The sequence below is a fragment of the Eublepharis macularius genome, chromosome 5, assembly GCF_028583425.1.
Source record: "Eublepharis macularius isolate TG4126 chromosome 5, MPM_Emac_v1.0, whole genome shotgun sequence".
In the NCBI taxonomy this organism is placed as follows: domain Eukaryota; kingdom Metazoa; phylum Chordata; class Lepidosauria; order Squamata; family Eublepharidae; genus Eublepharis; species Eublepharis macularius.
The window spans coordinates 166,604,117-166,619,681 of NC_072794.1; the positions used below are offsets into that span (position 1 = coordinate 166,604,117).

A 15,565-nucleotide genomic window follows, 5' to 3' on the forward strand; every position below is an offset into this window, starting at 1 on the left:
TTTTTACAAGGGGGATCCTTTCCCGCCCTCTGCCCTGAAATCTGCAAAGAGGCCGGAGCTAAGCCCTGTCCGGGCTCAGCCCTGCCCTTGGTTCGCCGTTTCCCGCACGATCCTTTAAAGAAAAGCAACCAAAAAAGCCACCCCGCCTCCGACTTCAAAGCCCGGCGCGTGGCAAGCGGCAGCGCCAGCCTTTGATCCGGGAGGGGCGCGCGCCGCCAGCTGCGCGCGCAACGCCCGCCCTGAACTTTTCCACATCTGGAGGCGAGCGAGGGGCAAAGCCCGGGCGCCCGCCGCGACTCCGGCCGGCCGGGGATGCCGTGCAGCCGTGAGCCCTTTTGCAAAGCCTCCTTCGGCCTTTGCAAAGCCCATTTGGGCGGCTGACCCGCATGCACGTGTGAAGGGGCTTTGCAAAGTCCCCCCCCCCCCGGCTCGGTCCTGCGCGGTGCTGGCGGCAAAGGGGGGGGGATTGTACAGCTCGACGCGAGGAAGTGCAGTTGCTTTAGGAAGTCAATCGCTGGGGCCGGGGGACGCGTGCGCAGTGGAGACCCTGCCAGCTAGGGTTTTTTTTTAAAGCTTGCTTCCCCCCCCCCTTTCCTCCAAGGGTGTCGATTCTGGAGCTTTAAAAAAAAAGAGGCGAGGAGGAGGGGGGCGAGGAAGGCACCGATGCGCTCCAGCCGGTGGGGAGGCTGTGGGGGCCTCGGATGCCCAAAACGTGAGTAATCCCCCCCCTTTCTATTTTTTACAAATAAGGGATCTTGGAACTCTTTTTTTGCAACCGGTGGAGCGGCTTGGGAGGCGATCGGGCGGGGTAAGGGGGTGGGGGGAGAGGGTCTTTCCTTGGAGGGGGGGCAGAAAGGCAGGGGGAGAGGAGACAGTCTTGCAACCCCCCCTCCCCTCCTCGGATCCTCTTCCTGTGCGCCTTCGCTTCTTGCACCGCAGCACGGCTCTGCTCTGGGGGTGGGGGGAAGAAGTGAATGAAAGAGGCGTCGGTGAATCTCTTTGTGGGGACCCCCCCCCGTTCCCTCCCTCCCTCCCTTTGCAAATCTGGGCTTCCCCGGGTGCAGAGTTGGCAGTGGGGCTGCCTGGCCAGCCCCTCCGCATGCATCAAGTGGGGGCAGTGGGATCGGATTGCAATGGTGGGGGGGGGAGGGAAAGTGTCCCGGGGGGGGAATGCAGGGAGGGCACCCGAGCCTTGGGGGGGGGGGCATCGTTCCTTTAATGAAAGCCATGTGCCAGCAGCTTGCAAAAGGGATCGCCTGGAGGAAGCGGCTGGCGGGGAAGCGGAGAGGGAAGCCTGCCTTGGGATCGAGCCTTGGGGGGCCTGGGGGCCGGGGAAGAAGAAGCGACCGGGCGCATCCCTGCCCGGCCTCGCGCATCCTTGACCCGGGGATTCGCCGGGCGTGTCGCGTGGCAAACGCCGCCGGGCGTCCTTGCACGAGGCATTTCCCCCCTCTCCAAAATTAAAAATATATATAAAAAAGAATTCCTTCACCAGCAGGGCGCTCCCTCTTCCCTTCGCCCTCCGAGCTGAGCCTGCAGTGCTTTCTTGGTTGCTAGCTAGCATCTCATGCATGCAATTTTTTTTTTACTTTACTGCAAATCTGAGGGGGGGGGAGGGGAGACCATGGAGGGGCTTTCCCTTGCCAGAGTCTAGTGTGGGGCTTTCCCTTCTGGATTGCAGAGATTTCCCCCCCCCCCAAGAGCTGGCTTCCTCTACTGGACTGAGGGATTCCCTGTTTTTTTATTATTAATAGGACGATGGTTGCCGTACATGCACAACAGAGATCTCCCGTTCCGAGTGCAAATTGTGGCAGGGGGGAATCGGGTTTGGGATTTCCCTCCCCTTCCCCCACCCCAGGGTTTCCTCGCAAAAACCAGCCTGCGCTGGGAACGCCTATCGCTTGCTGCATTCCCTCGCAAATCCAGTTAGATTATTAGTGGATTTTCTTCGTATCTGTGCCAGAGACCAGGATGCAGGCAGAAAGTGCCAGGTTGAATCTGGGGCGTTTTCCCATCGAGAGGATGGCTGGTAAACTGGTCTGGGGAAGCCCTGGGTGAGGCCTTGGAGATGAACTGGTGATGGTAGATAGGGAGCTCCGTCATCCATCAACCGGTGGTCTGGCTTAGGGTAAGAAAGCTCCGTACACGTTGGTGTAGCATTTGGACACACGTGCCTTACGGGTTCTGTTTAGATTTGGAAAGTACAAAGGTTTGATTTTGCAATGAGGTTTAATATGGAGTAAATTCCTATGGAGAGACCAGAATCGTTTATGCCCCGGTTCCTCAACTATCCCATAGACCGGTAGGATTGGGATTTCAGTAGAATAGGGTGTGTTGAGCCAGTTTTTAAAATTCTGCACTACGAATTGTCTCATTCGATGCATTTTTGGAAGATTTTCAGTTCAGAGATTGGGATTCTTCCCTCAGTCTAAAAATGTGCCCCCCTCCCCGGTCTTTGGCTGGTAGCTGCAGTTTATAAATTTAGCACTTCTATACTTGTAGCATAGTATACTCCGTTAAAAGCCAGTCTATAAACATAGATTCACATTAACGCCAGACAGCCTTAATCTAAATGGTTCACCGGCCCGCAGAGAAAGGCAGCTGTGCAGTATGCCACTCGCGTGAGGTTTGCATCCTAGGCAAGTGGCAAACTCTCTTTGCCCTCTGATAGAAACCAGGTGCTCTGACCTGGAAGGCCCAGGCTAGCCTGATCTTCTCAGATCTCCGAAGTTAAGCAGGGTCAGCCTTGGTTAGTAGTTAGATGGGAGAAGACCAAGGCCTCTGTGCACACCACCTCTGTTAGCTTGCTACCTTGAAAACCCCAGCAGGGGGTAGCCTTATGTAGGTGTGACAGTACATTCTGCGTGCGTTATGTGCCGTCAAGTTGCCTCCGACCTATAGCGACCCTATGACGGAAAGACCTCCAAAACACCCTCTCATTAACAGACTTGCTCACACCCTGCAAACTGGAGGACGTGGCTTTTTTTATTGAGTCCAGCCGTCTCATTTTAGATCTTCCTCTTTTCCTACTGCCTTCCACTTTTCCTACCATCGACAATATATTTTTCCTACCATTATTGACTTTTTCAGGAGCATCTTGTCTTCTCATGATGTGACCAAACTATGAGAGCCTCAGTTTCATCATTTTAGCTTCTAGGGAGAATTCAGGCTTGATTTGATCTAGCACCCACTTATTTGTCATTTTGGCTGTCCATGGTATTCCCAAAGCTCTTCTCTAACACCCCATTTCAAATGAATCCATTTTCTTCCTGTCAGCTTTCCGCACTGTCCAACTTTCACATCCATACATAGTAATGGGGAATACCATAGTTTGGATTATCGTGGTCTACCTACCTAGAAATCAGACATCTATTGTCTGTTGTAAGCACAGAGCCTGGGTGTGGAAGGATCCCGTCTAAGCAAGTGGAGCCGGCCTTTCTGCTCTTCTCCCTTTGGTACTTGGGTGGTGGGTCTCTGTAGGTCATCCTTTTCCCTTTTTTTAAAAAAGCACTTGAGGGCCTGGAGGCAGGAGGATTTATTCGAGACTGTTAGCCTGACAGATACACAGTGTTTCACAACCAGGGTTCATGGAACCATGGGGTTCCGCTAGAAATCAGCCAAGAATTCAACACTGGTGCAAAACTAAACAAGCCCAAAGATCACACTTGAAGCAAACCTTATCTTGACTTCGGATGTGAAGTTTATTTTGCTGTTGGAGTAAACTTTCGTTTGATTTGATATTTTGATCATTGAAAGTTGACGTTTTGATAACTGGGAAAAAAAGGTTAGGTAATACGCCGAAGACAGGGACTTTTTTTTAATGACGTAACCTCACTCACAGACATTCACAGCTCTTGACAAATACATTTTCTTGACAATAAATTAAACTCTGCTCCCCTCCGTCAGCTTTTTCTGGCCTGTAAACATTTTCATTGGTGGGGATTCCTCGGGATTCGGAAAATTGATTTAGGGGTCCTTCCATGTAAAACAAGTTTGGAAAACACTGATTTAATGGATAGATATAACTGTGATATCCTAGGGAAGGGGGTATTAAGATGAGAAGGCGAGGTATTTCCACCGCAACCGCCCCTTTGCTCCAGGCCTTCCCTTATTCCTTGCTCCAAGGCTGACGGGTAGAGAGATCAACATTCATCCCTCACCCTTAGGCATGCTAGGATCAGCCAAGGCAGCTTGGAAGAGCATCCCCCTTCCAGGACAGTCTCTGTTTCTTATGCGGTCCCCCGTGTTTTGAGGAGGCGTATCAATGCCTCCCTCTCTTCGCCCCAGAGGAAGTTTGTCATGGCCAACAGACATGAGGTTCAGTTGAAAACCTGCAGGAAATACTGGGAAGTATTTTTCAGAATAGTAGATTGATTGATTGGTTTTATAATCCACTCTCCCTGCAAACGGGCTCAGAGCCGATAACATCAGTATTAAAATATACATTAAAATGTGCATTAAAACCATAAAAACATACAATTCAGTGCTACAAACGACTCTAGATGGCAGCCCACACTGCCCAGCCCTAACCAAACATTGCATGGGGTGGGAGATGAAAGAGCAGCAATGGTCCAACCGGTGGGAAAAACCCAGATTGAGGGTTACATGGGTGTCTGGGCATGGGAGTGGCAGCGCTGGGACCTGATTTCATTCATCTTGATTTATGTATCATTGCCATTTGCCCAACCTCTGGGCCCTCGGCATCTACCCATGTGATGTTTGCATCCGTAGCTCATGGTGGCATTGCGCAGGTGCGCAAACATTGCATGCTCCACAGCCCCTTTAAACAAGATGCCGTAGGTTTGCAGTTGCATGTGGACGAAGGGCTTGCCTGCCAGAGTTGCATACAAACCTCCGACCCTGTAGTCCCGTCTCGCCCTAGATGTGATTGGGGAATCCATCTCGGTTTTATTACGGACTTTGGATTTGATTGACACCGTTAACTGTTGTTTTTATGTGATCTACCTGTTTGAATATGTGTTTTTTCTGTGTATGATTTATTTTTGCTGTGACCCACCCTGAGCCGGCTTGCGGGGTATAAATGGAATAAAATACAAATACAATAATACAGATCTGGCCCTTATGAGTGGGCTGCTAAAGCATCTGTTACGGTTGCTGTAAGCCTACAGACAGGGTCCCCTTCACCCCTCCGAAGCCATCTGAGGGGCCAGAGCAAGTAGCTTCGAGAGCCTGGTGGGCGATTGGTTGACCGAGAAGCGATAGCCTCTGATTTATAGCAGCAGGCTCAACACCCAAAATAGATCTCCTTATCTCTGGGTGTCCCAGCTTCCTCGAACTCTGCTGACCAGACGGTCTATTTCTGGAGTTTCCCTCCTTTGAAATGTTGACGGCCGTAAAATGCCCCATTGCTAGACAAACTGCGGCTGTAATCGATAGGTTTTGCAGAGGACGGCAGGGATTGAAGGATGTCTGGGGTGTTTTTATCCTTCTCGAGCCTCTCGGCCTGCGAAAAATTGATTTGCCCCTTTTCGGAGAGAGCGTCTTCAGGCAGGCAGGTCATCTGTTCCGGCTCGGGTGTTCAGACTGCCTTCTAAAAAGTCATTAAGAAGCCAGCGAGAGGGATTTCCCTTGACGCTACTGAATGCTTGGCTGCTTCCCCCCTCCCCTAAAAAAACACTTGTTGGAAGAGGACTGGAAGATGGCCTAGCACACGAGTTTGCAACTTAAGAGATTCATTGCTCCTGTGGTTCAAGGAGGCTAGGTAGATGGAACCTCCATGTATAAGGGCAGTATACTTCTAAATGCCGTAAGGTGGATGCCGAGAGATAGGTTTGCAGTCTGCTGCCTGGGGCATCTGCTTGGCTGCTGTCACACACCCGGCCTATCAAATTAACACGGCATCTTTTAAAATTAACTAATTATGTCAAGCATGCTAATTATATTGGCTTTCTTGGTGTACTGAGAGATTTTCCAGAAACCTGCAGTCACCGGTATGGTCTGATGTTTGTCTGAGACATTCAGTGAGGAAGAGAATGTATAGGGCAGCAATGACAACGTGAGCTTTCCCCCTCTACCCTGAAATGTTTAGCTGCTGTTTATAAGTGACACAGGAACACTCAATGGGGAGATGTGAGTCGAGGAACTAATCCTGTGCTTGCTTCACATCTCTCCTCAAATCCCCCCCTCCCTCTTTTGTAAGACCTTTCACAAGACCCCTTAACCCACCTCCTTTGCAAAAACAAAGAGTGTTTTTGCAAAGTATTTGAGTGGTGCTGGATCCAGCTACATCAAGGAGCTCATTCTCCGGCACATCTTCTAATGTGATGTGTGCCGTCATGTGCTTGCCCTCTTCGCACATTTGCACCGGCCAACCTGGACTGTCCCTTTCCGAGAGAATGAGGGGACACCGAGCAGACGTTAAAAATGGGTATGCTCAAATCGTGGGGTGGGCGACGGTGGGGCGCATTTCAGTCTTGGTGGTATAACTGCAAGCTGCTGAACAGGATTCTTCAAGAGGAGGCTGCAGCGTGAAATTGTGGAGTTAGCACTCATTCATATATTCGATCCCATCAGACTTGGCCTCAATAGGAACTGGGAGGGCCCGGCTCACAACAGAGAGTAATTATCTTATGTACACCATTCAGCCATTCCAGTCGGGCCTCTCTGTTTGTAATGAGGTTCTCCTCGTTGCCTGGACCTTGCTTTTACTTGAGCTCTGTGTAATAATGTAATGTCTCCCTTGTGCGCACACGCTGCGGAGCCTTCAGACCTTCCTTGTGTGATAACATCTCCCCATAGTCTGTATTCTCGTGTAATATAGATAATCTGCCGGTTGAGTACAGCAATGACTCTCCAGTATGTGCTAGTCTTTAAGGTTCCACTAGGCTGTTTGTTGTTTTAACTCAAATACCATACTTGCGATTTATGAAACAGTTTAGTTCAGTCTGGGTTTTGTCTTCTTCCGGGCAGCTTCGAACTGTGTACATGGGTCACCCATCCTCTTGTTTTATCCTCACATCAATCTTGTAAGGTAGATTGGGCTGCTTGCTCTGATATTCTTTCAGCGCTGTGCCGTCTGTCATGTTGGGGACCCCTGGTTCATCGGATGTCCCAGCCATTGATTGTACTGACTGACAGAGCGGGGCCACAAGTGACGCCTGACACAGGTTGGACACTAGTCAGCTCCCCTCAAGTTTTGATGGTTAATGTAGGCATCCTGGTCTCGCAGCTTGGCTCTCTGACTGCTGTCCAATGGACTTTTCAACTGTTGCTTGTCCAACATTCCGCCAAGCTGCCTACATTTCCCATCAAAACTTGAGGGAAGCTGGCAAGTGTCCAACCTGTGTCAGGCGTCACTTGTGGTCCCGCTCTCACACTGTGTCATCCGCCTTGAGTCTCAGTGAGAAAGGCGGACTATAACATAAGTAAATAAAATAAACGTCCTTGTGCAGTGACGGGTTCCTGGACCACGCGGCATGTCAGAAGTCAGTGCGTACTAGCAACAGCCGTGCGTTCCGTAGGAAATGAGGTTGCATGCGTAATTAGTCGAGATATGGCGCACTCAAGAATGCCACAGGAGCACAGGAATATTGAGACAAGAATCTGTGTATTCTTGTCTGATAATTCTCGCATGCACAAGTGGTTGCAGCCATCTTCTGAGTGATTTGTTACCAGGCATTTTCAGAAAATGTAACATAAAAGAGAATATCCTTACAAAAAGGCCTCAACTCCTTTTCCATTTAGTGGCTTTTGCAAGGAATGTATGTGCCCCTTCTTTCATTTTGGTGTCCTTCTGTTGTGGGAAAACTGCATTCCCCCCCCTTTCACTGAAACCCTAGTATTTTGCTGCTAGAAAATGTTTTTTCTATTCCCACCGTATCCCCGACTTCTGTTGCCATTGTAAAAGCACCTATTGACCGATATCTAATGTCAGCAGAGACTGTGAAGTGGGTGGAGTAGCTTATTAACGGGCCAGCCAGTTGACCACTTCATATCTGAATATAGTCATATGTTGTCAGGTGTACCAGTTTTGCCCAGAACAGCCACATATAAATGGCATCCTCCCTTTTTATTGCCCCCATAGGTTCATCTAGTAACAATGAGAATTATGTGTGCTATGTGCATCAAGTTGCCTCCAACCTATGGCGATCCTTTGCATGAGAGACCTCCGAAATCTCCTATTATTAACAGACTTGCACAGATCCTACAAACTGGAGGACGTGGCTTCTTTTATTGAGTCAAGCCATCTCATTTTAGGTCTTCCTCTTTTCCTACTGCCTTCCACTTTTCCCAGATTTATTGACTTTTCCAGAGAATCTGGTCTTCTCATGATGTGACCAAAGTACGATAGCCTCAGTTTTGTCAGTTTAGCTTCTAGGGAGAATTCAGACTTGATTTGATCTAGTGCCCACTTATTCGTCTTTTTGGCCGTCCGTGGTATCTGCAAAACTCTCCTCCAGCACCACATTTCAAATGAATCAATTTCCTTCCTGGCAATTTTCTTCTTTGTCCAGCTTTCACATCCATACATAGTAATGGGGAATGCCATAGTTTGGATTATCTTGATCTTGGTCCCCAGAGAGACATCTTTAAAGATCTTTCCTCGTTCCCTCACTGCTGATCTTCCAAGGCTCAATAAGGAGAATTAGGAGGATCCTTTGATTTCCCTTTCTTCAAGAGTCAGGGTTTCAAAAGTGTATTCCCCCCACATTTAAGAGCAGCCCCTTGTCCACCCCATTGCTCTGTAGAAAGCTTTTTAGCAATCCCCAGCACACATGCCAAACAACGGAATGCCAGATCGCTTTGCTAAGCATGCAGGGTTGGTTCTTTACCCAGGGGATAGAGGCGAGCATTGGAATTACTAGCAGCAGGGCTTTTTTTCAGCTGGAACGTGGTGGAACGGAGTTCCGGAACCTCTTGAAAATGGTCACATGGCTGGTGGCCCCGCCCCCTGATCTCCAGACAGAGGGGAGTTTAGATTGCCCTCTGCGCCATGTGGCGCAGAGGGCAATCTAAACTCCCCTCTGTCTGGAGATCAGGGGGCGGGGCCACCAGCCATGTGACCATTTTCACCGAGGGCAACCCACTGAGTTCCACCACCTCTTTTCCCAGAAGAAAAGCCCTGGCTAGCAGCACTATTTGGGCTTACTTCCTGTGTATTGGTACAATTCTGGTCTCTCCTCCTCCATGCAAATTTTCCCAGGCAGATCTAGCATATTTTTGATCTACTGGCCCTGTGTTGTACGGTCAAGCATCTCTGCACAGGAACAGAAGGAATGTGTAAATGTGGGCAGGCAGTCGCTGCAGTGACTACACATGATAACTGCTCAGAACCAGCAACTTCGGCATGTGGGAAGAAGGGGACTTATAATAATAACAGCAGCGACAACAACAGCGTTTGATTTATATACTGCCGTTCAGGACAACTTAACGCCCACTCAGAGCGGTTTACAAAGTGCGTTATTATTATCCTCACGACAATCACCTTGTGAGGTGGATGGGGCTGAGGGAGCTCTGAGAGAGCTGTGACTGACTCAAGGTCACCCAGCTGGCTTCAAGCGGAGGAGTGGGGAATCAAACCTGGCTCTCCAGATTAGAGTCCTGCCACTCTTAAGTGACTGACCCAAGGTCACCCAGCTGGCTTCAAGCGGAGGAGAGGGGAATCATACCTGGCTCTCCAGATTAGAGTCCTGCCACTCTTAAGTGACTGACCCAAGGTCACCCAGCTGGCTTCAAACAGAGGAGTGGGGAATCAAACCTGACTCTCCAGATTAGAGTCCTGCCACTCTTAAGTGACTGACTCAAGGTCACCCTGCTGGCTTCAAGCAGAGGAGTGGGGAATCAAACCTGGCTCTCCAGATTAGAGTCCTGCCACTCTTAAGTGACTGACCCAAGGTCACCCAGCTGGCTTCAAGCAGAGGAGTGGGGAATCAAACCTGACTCTCCAGATTAGAGTCCTGCCGCTCTTAACCACTAGACCAAACTGGCTCACTTCCATGTGTTCTTGCTTTGTCCATGCTTTGTAAAACTATTGTGAGGGATGGTTCCCAGGGAACAGTCACTTGTGTAATTAGCTCAATTCTTTGTTGCTGATCTAATAGCACTTTAAATGTGGTTGTCAGGACCGTGTGGCTGCTCAGTCGGCCAAGGGCGCATGCATCTCTCTATCATGCCCTCCACGTTGGTGATTACAGCTCATCTCTCACTGCAGGCTATTCATAAATAGACGTGTCATTTATCCTGTCCTCCCTCCAGAGAGCAGAAATCATGTGCACATTTCCTCCTTCCCTTCATTGTAATTTTTATTTATATTTTAATGTATAAAAGTGTAAAAGAAGTTCACTCTGGGTCGCTGGGCATTTTCGTTGCTTGCTTCGGTGATGCTAAAGGGTTCACCCCACGTTAGCCATGGATGTTTTTTCTTTGCCTTTAAAATTTTTCTTTATTTAAACTATAAACTATACACCATAACATAATAAACAATAAACATAGAGAATAAGAAAAAAACATACAGTTCTAAACATGACACACTAACAATACATATATCTATATAATTAAAAGGAAAAGGGAAAAGAAAACAAGAACCCCCCCCCCCCCAGATTGCACTACATGTTGAGTTCTGATTTTCTCCGCAACAAGTATATGTCATTTCTAGAGTCACACTTATTCTAGGTTGGTCAGAAAACCCCTCTTTTTTCTGTTGTTCATGTTTCTTAATCCATAAATGCAGGTGTCATCAAATCCTTGTTATCCATTTCATGCAAAAAATCTATTAACGGTTTCCATTCAGTCAAGAAGTTAACTAATGTCCTTTTTTCTAATCAATGCAGTAAGTTTTGCCATTGATGCAAACTCCAAAACTTTTGTCAACCATTCCTCCCCTGTAGGCAATGTTGTAGTTTCCCACTTTTGTGCATAAAATACTCTTGCCGCTGTAATAAAGTATAAAAACAGTGTTCTAAAGCTTTTTTCCAACTGGCTGTTTTCCCAACAGAAAAGTCCCCGGTTTCAGCTGAAGTTTAATCTTCAATATCTTCTGAATCAATTATTGTATCTGCAACCAAAAACTCTTTGCCATGGATGTTTTTTCATTTCTTTTATTTTTTTTTAAAAAATTAGAATTTTATTTGAAAAGAAAAATACAAATAGCAATAGAAAGTGCATAGAAACGTATACAAGATACAAAATACTAAATGTGAACTACAACAGAAAAGTATATTCAGAATATAGGGCAGCACAACTAATTTATGGAATGTTTCTCCTCTCCCTCTCCTTAATTCCTCATCCCTAAAAATTCCATATCAATAATCTTTAACCTGTCATCTATTTCATATTTCACACTCAACATCTTTAAGGTCTCTATTTCATAATTAATCTGTTTCCGTATTGTTCTTAATTTTTCTTAACTTCGAGCTACGTAATAAAGAAATCTTTCCATTTTTTCCTGGAATTCCAATATTGGATGTTGGATGTTTTTTCTATCAGCTAGAAATGTTGTTAGCAGCCCTGAGCCCATCTGTGGGGAGGGCGGGGTATAAATCAAATCAAATAAATAAATAAAATGCAGCAAAGCAGTCTCCTCTTCCGTCCGCCTTTCTAGGAGCCATTTGCTGAATTTTAAATCAAATTTTTAAAAAGTTCTTGCTCCTCCACATCCACTGAAAAATAAAAGCTTTGAAAATGAGAAGTTGCAAACGGCCGCATGATTGAAACTCCAAGGAGGAGTATGTTGCAGGGATGAGAGAGCCGGGCTGAGACGGGCTTGATTTTACTACACTAGGTAAAGTTGAGAGCACCAGTGTGGTGGTAGTGGCTAGAATATCAGATTAGGAACTGGGAGACCCAGGTTCAAATCCTCCCTCTTGCTGGGTGACTGTAGGCCAGTCACATACTCTCAGCCAAACCTGTTTATTTGTTTATATCATTTATAGTCCGCCTTTCTCACTGAGACCCAAGGAGGATTACCTAGTGTGATTAGTACAATCAATAGCAAGGACATTTCCATAAACTATGCCATAGGGTAAATAAGTACAAGTTCACGAAGACATAGCATGAGCAAGAATCCAATACAGAATTGCTGAAATGGAACATAAGCCATTCTAGGACTGGCATTCGACAACATAGAACTACCCAGTAGGGTCATACCTGATAGGACATAAGGCAACATAGTGGTGCAGTCTATGGTCCTTAACTCATTAGCGAAGATCTGTGAGACCCCCCTCCCTACAATACAGCCCTCCTAGCTGAGTAAAAAGCCCTTTTGAATAATTCCGTTTTGCATTATTTGCGGAAAGAGTGGGGGGTTCTCCTGACCTCCTCGGGAAGGCTGTTCCACAGGGTGGGGGCCACCACAGAGAAAGCCCGTGTATGGGCTGCTGTTGATTTCACCCATGTGCAGGGTGGCACCTGCAAGAGACCCTTTTCAGATGAGCAGAGCTGCCGTGGAGGAGCATAGGTGTAGAGGCAGTCCCGTAAGTATGATGGACCAAGGCCGTGAAGAGCTTTGTATGTGTTAATCAATACCTACCTCACTAGGTTGTTGAGAGGATAAGATGGAAGAGAAAGGATTAGTGTTCACTGCTTTGAGTACCCACGGGGGAGATAGGCAGGGTATAGATGAGGTTATTGGTTGATCATGTGAGCCAGGTAGGCCTTGGTTTGAATCGGGCCTTAGACCCATGAACAGTCTTACAGGGCAATCCTAAACAGAGTTACTCCAATCTAAGCCTGTTGATTTCAGTGGGCTTAGACAGGAGTAATGAGCCCCGTGGCACAGAGTGGTAAGCTGCAGTATTGCAGCCCAAGCTCTGCTCATGACCTGAGTTCGATCCTGGCAGAAGCCAGATTCAGATAGCCTAGCTACAAGAGGCTCCTTCACCCAAGAACAAACCAATCGAGTAGGTTTCTACTCGATTGGTTTGTTCTTGCGTTCAGATAGCCGGCTCAAGGTTGACTCAGCCTTCCATCCTTCCGAGGTCGGTAAAATGAGTACCCACTTTCCTGGGGGTAAAGGTAGATGACTGCGGAAGGCAATGGCAAACCACCCCGTAAAAAGTCTGCCAAGAAAATGTCATGATGCGATGTCCCCCACATGGGCCAGTATTGACTCAGTGCTTGCACAGGGGGACTACCTTTACCTAGACAGGAGTAACTCATTTTAGGATTGCACTCTTAGGGAAGCAGCTATTATCCGGCTTCAGCCATCCCCTTTCCACACCAGGGGGGTGATAATGCCTTGCAGGGTTCTTGTAAGTTTACCCGAGACAATATGCGTACATTGCTTTTCATTTTGTTAAAACAATACACAAATTGTACTGCCATTAACCGTGCATACATATGTGCCCTCAAGTCACAATCAGCTTATGGTAACCCTGTTAAGGGGTTTCCAAGGCAAAGGAGAAATAGAGGTGATTTGCCGCTGCCTTCCTCTGCAGAGTCTTCCTCAGTGGTCTCCCATCCAACTACTGACTCTGCTTAGCTTCCGAGATCTGATTGGGCTGTACCATGCTGCCTTCCCTCCAGTGTTAACTGTTGGCCAACCAAGTATTGAATCTTGGATGTGCAACAAAACACAAGTATCATTACACGGGTCCCAATCCAAACTCCTAAGGCAGACACACACACACACACACGCACAAACACAAATATGCAATCCTGTGAGTCACGAAAGGAAAATATCTCTTATGTTTTGAAAATGACCCAAATAGACCATATGGTTGTCTTGGAGTCACAGCCTTCGCCAGCCCCTGGGGTCTTGGCAAAGTACGCTCTTCCCCATGCCTGTGCCCTGGAGCAAGACGTGGAAGGAGAAGAGGAATTTTTCCTGCTTTTTTTGGAATCTATTTTAAAAATAGCCTTGCTTCTTTTAAAAAATATATATTGCCCTGGCATGTCCGCATGAGCCCAATCCTGTGCATGGGGGAAGATTTGAACATATGAAGTTGTTCATATTGAGTAAGCCGTTGGCCTATCGAGTGCAGTCTTTTTTGTTCTGACTGGCAGCAGCTCTCCAGGATTTCAGGAATGGATCTTTTCCTTTGTCTGCTACCTGATCCTTTTATCAGGAGATACCGGGGATTGAACCTGGGACCTTCTGCTTGCAAAGCAGATGCGCTACCATAGCTCCCCTTAAAGATTACTGTCTGGGTCTGTCAATGGGCACGTTTTGCAGAACGCTTTAAGAGTAGACTTCTGGTATTCTCTATGAGTTTAACTTCAGTTTTTATTGGGGAGGGGCTGCGGCTCCGTGGAACAGCCCCTGCTTTGCATGCAGAAGTTTCCAGGTTCTGTCCTGGTTAGAAAGGATCAAGTAACAGGTGATGTGAAAGACCTCTACCAGAGACCCTGGAGAGCTGCTACCTGTCTAAGTAGACAATGCTAAGTGTCTCTCTACATGAGATGCCTTGTCACGTTTTCATCAAGTGTAAGGAGATGCAATGTTAGCGGGGAACCGTAGTTTAAAAAGACAGGGCTGGCAGAGATCGCTCCTCAGAGGGGTTGTCAATTTCATTTCTCCTCCCAGAAGGCTCTGTCAATTTCACCTCTCCAGTCTAAAACTGTGTGGGATGGCAAGCAGAGGGCAGCCAGAACTGGAAATGGACTGGAGCTGCCTTCCAGAGCCGAGCTTGGACCTGGAGAGGTGATAATGGGCTGAAGTTTCCCTTCTAGCATTTCACAGCCCCGTCACACAGCTCCAGTGTATAGCAAAGCCTTTGCCCTGCTGCTGGCTCTGTCTTTTTAAACTACCCTTCCTGCCTACCATTGCATTGCCCAACACGTGTTCTTCATGTGTCAGATGTCTCATGTAGAGAGACTCTAAGCTTGATGGACCGATGGTCTGATTTAGCGTAAGGCAGCTTCACATACAGCAAAAAGGGTATTATCCTGCAAAGCAAAGAGCAGTAAAATGGCCCACGAAATGAATATGGCCAGCCGTGCATTAAGCATTGAGTTACTTAGCATTTACTCCTGGGAAGTCGTAAAATCCAGTGTAGTGAAGTAGTTATGGTGTTGTGAATGCTTTATCATGTCGGGTTGAAAACACACACCGATTGCGTTTGCAATATGACTGTCCATTGCTATTGACTAAATACAAATATGGGGAGTTTTGTTTGGAGGGGCTAGTTTAGATCAGGCAAGTGAGGGGAAAGAATTAACCCCATTTTTCTTTAGCACTGTACCGCTGTTCTTCATCTCCCCTGCATACTGCACAGCAGCTTTTTACAGCTAAATTGCACATCAGGGGATCCGCTCTTTGATCCTGGCATCGTATGCAGTTGGTTCTTCCTTGACGATGATCAGAGCAAAGGAAGCTTTCGGACAGAGAATGTGCGTTTGGGACATGTTCTGAGCCCTGCACCTGTCTTCTCAGAAATGTGAGCGCTGCATCTCAGATTGGATTTGTTTAAGAACCCTGCAGGTTGGAAAGCCTGCCTTGGGGCATTGAGAAGTCGGACAGAAAAGCAAAACAGAGATTGGACTTGCTGATTCGGATGCAGCCAGGTTTCAGGGTACGTGGGTGGCTGTCTTTATCATGGTTATTGTCTTGTGTTGTGCTGTTAGTCACATCCCTTTCTTGCAGAGATGTAGAAAATGGAAGGAAGAC

General features: G+C 47.5%; 1 protein-coding gene across 2 annotated transcripts in view; it reads left to right on the plus strand.

Annotated features, from left to right (window-relative positions):
- Nucleotides 1-637: 637 nt before the first annotated feature.
- The window catches only part of RGS19 (regulator of G protein signaling 19), a 95,140-nt gene continuing 80,212 nt past the window's right edge, over nucleotides 638-15,565 (plus strand). The window contains exon 1 of one of the 2 annotated variants that reach the window (XM_054979953.1): nucleotides 638-712. The gene's annotated coding sequence lies outside the window, so the exon portion shown is untranslated. The remainder of the gene's footprint in view (nucleotides 713-15,565) is intronic. The other variant, XM_054979954.1, reaches the window with a different exon arrangement.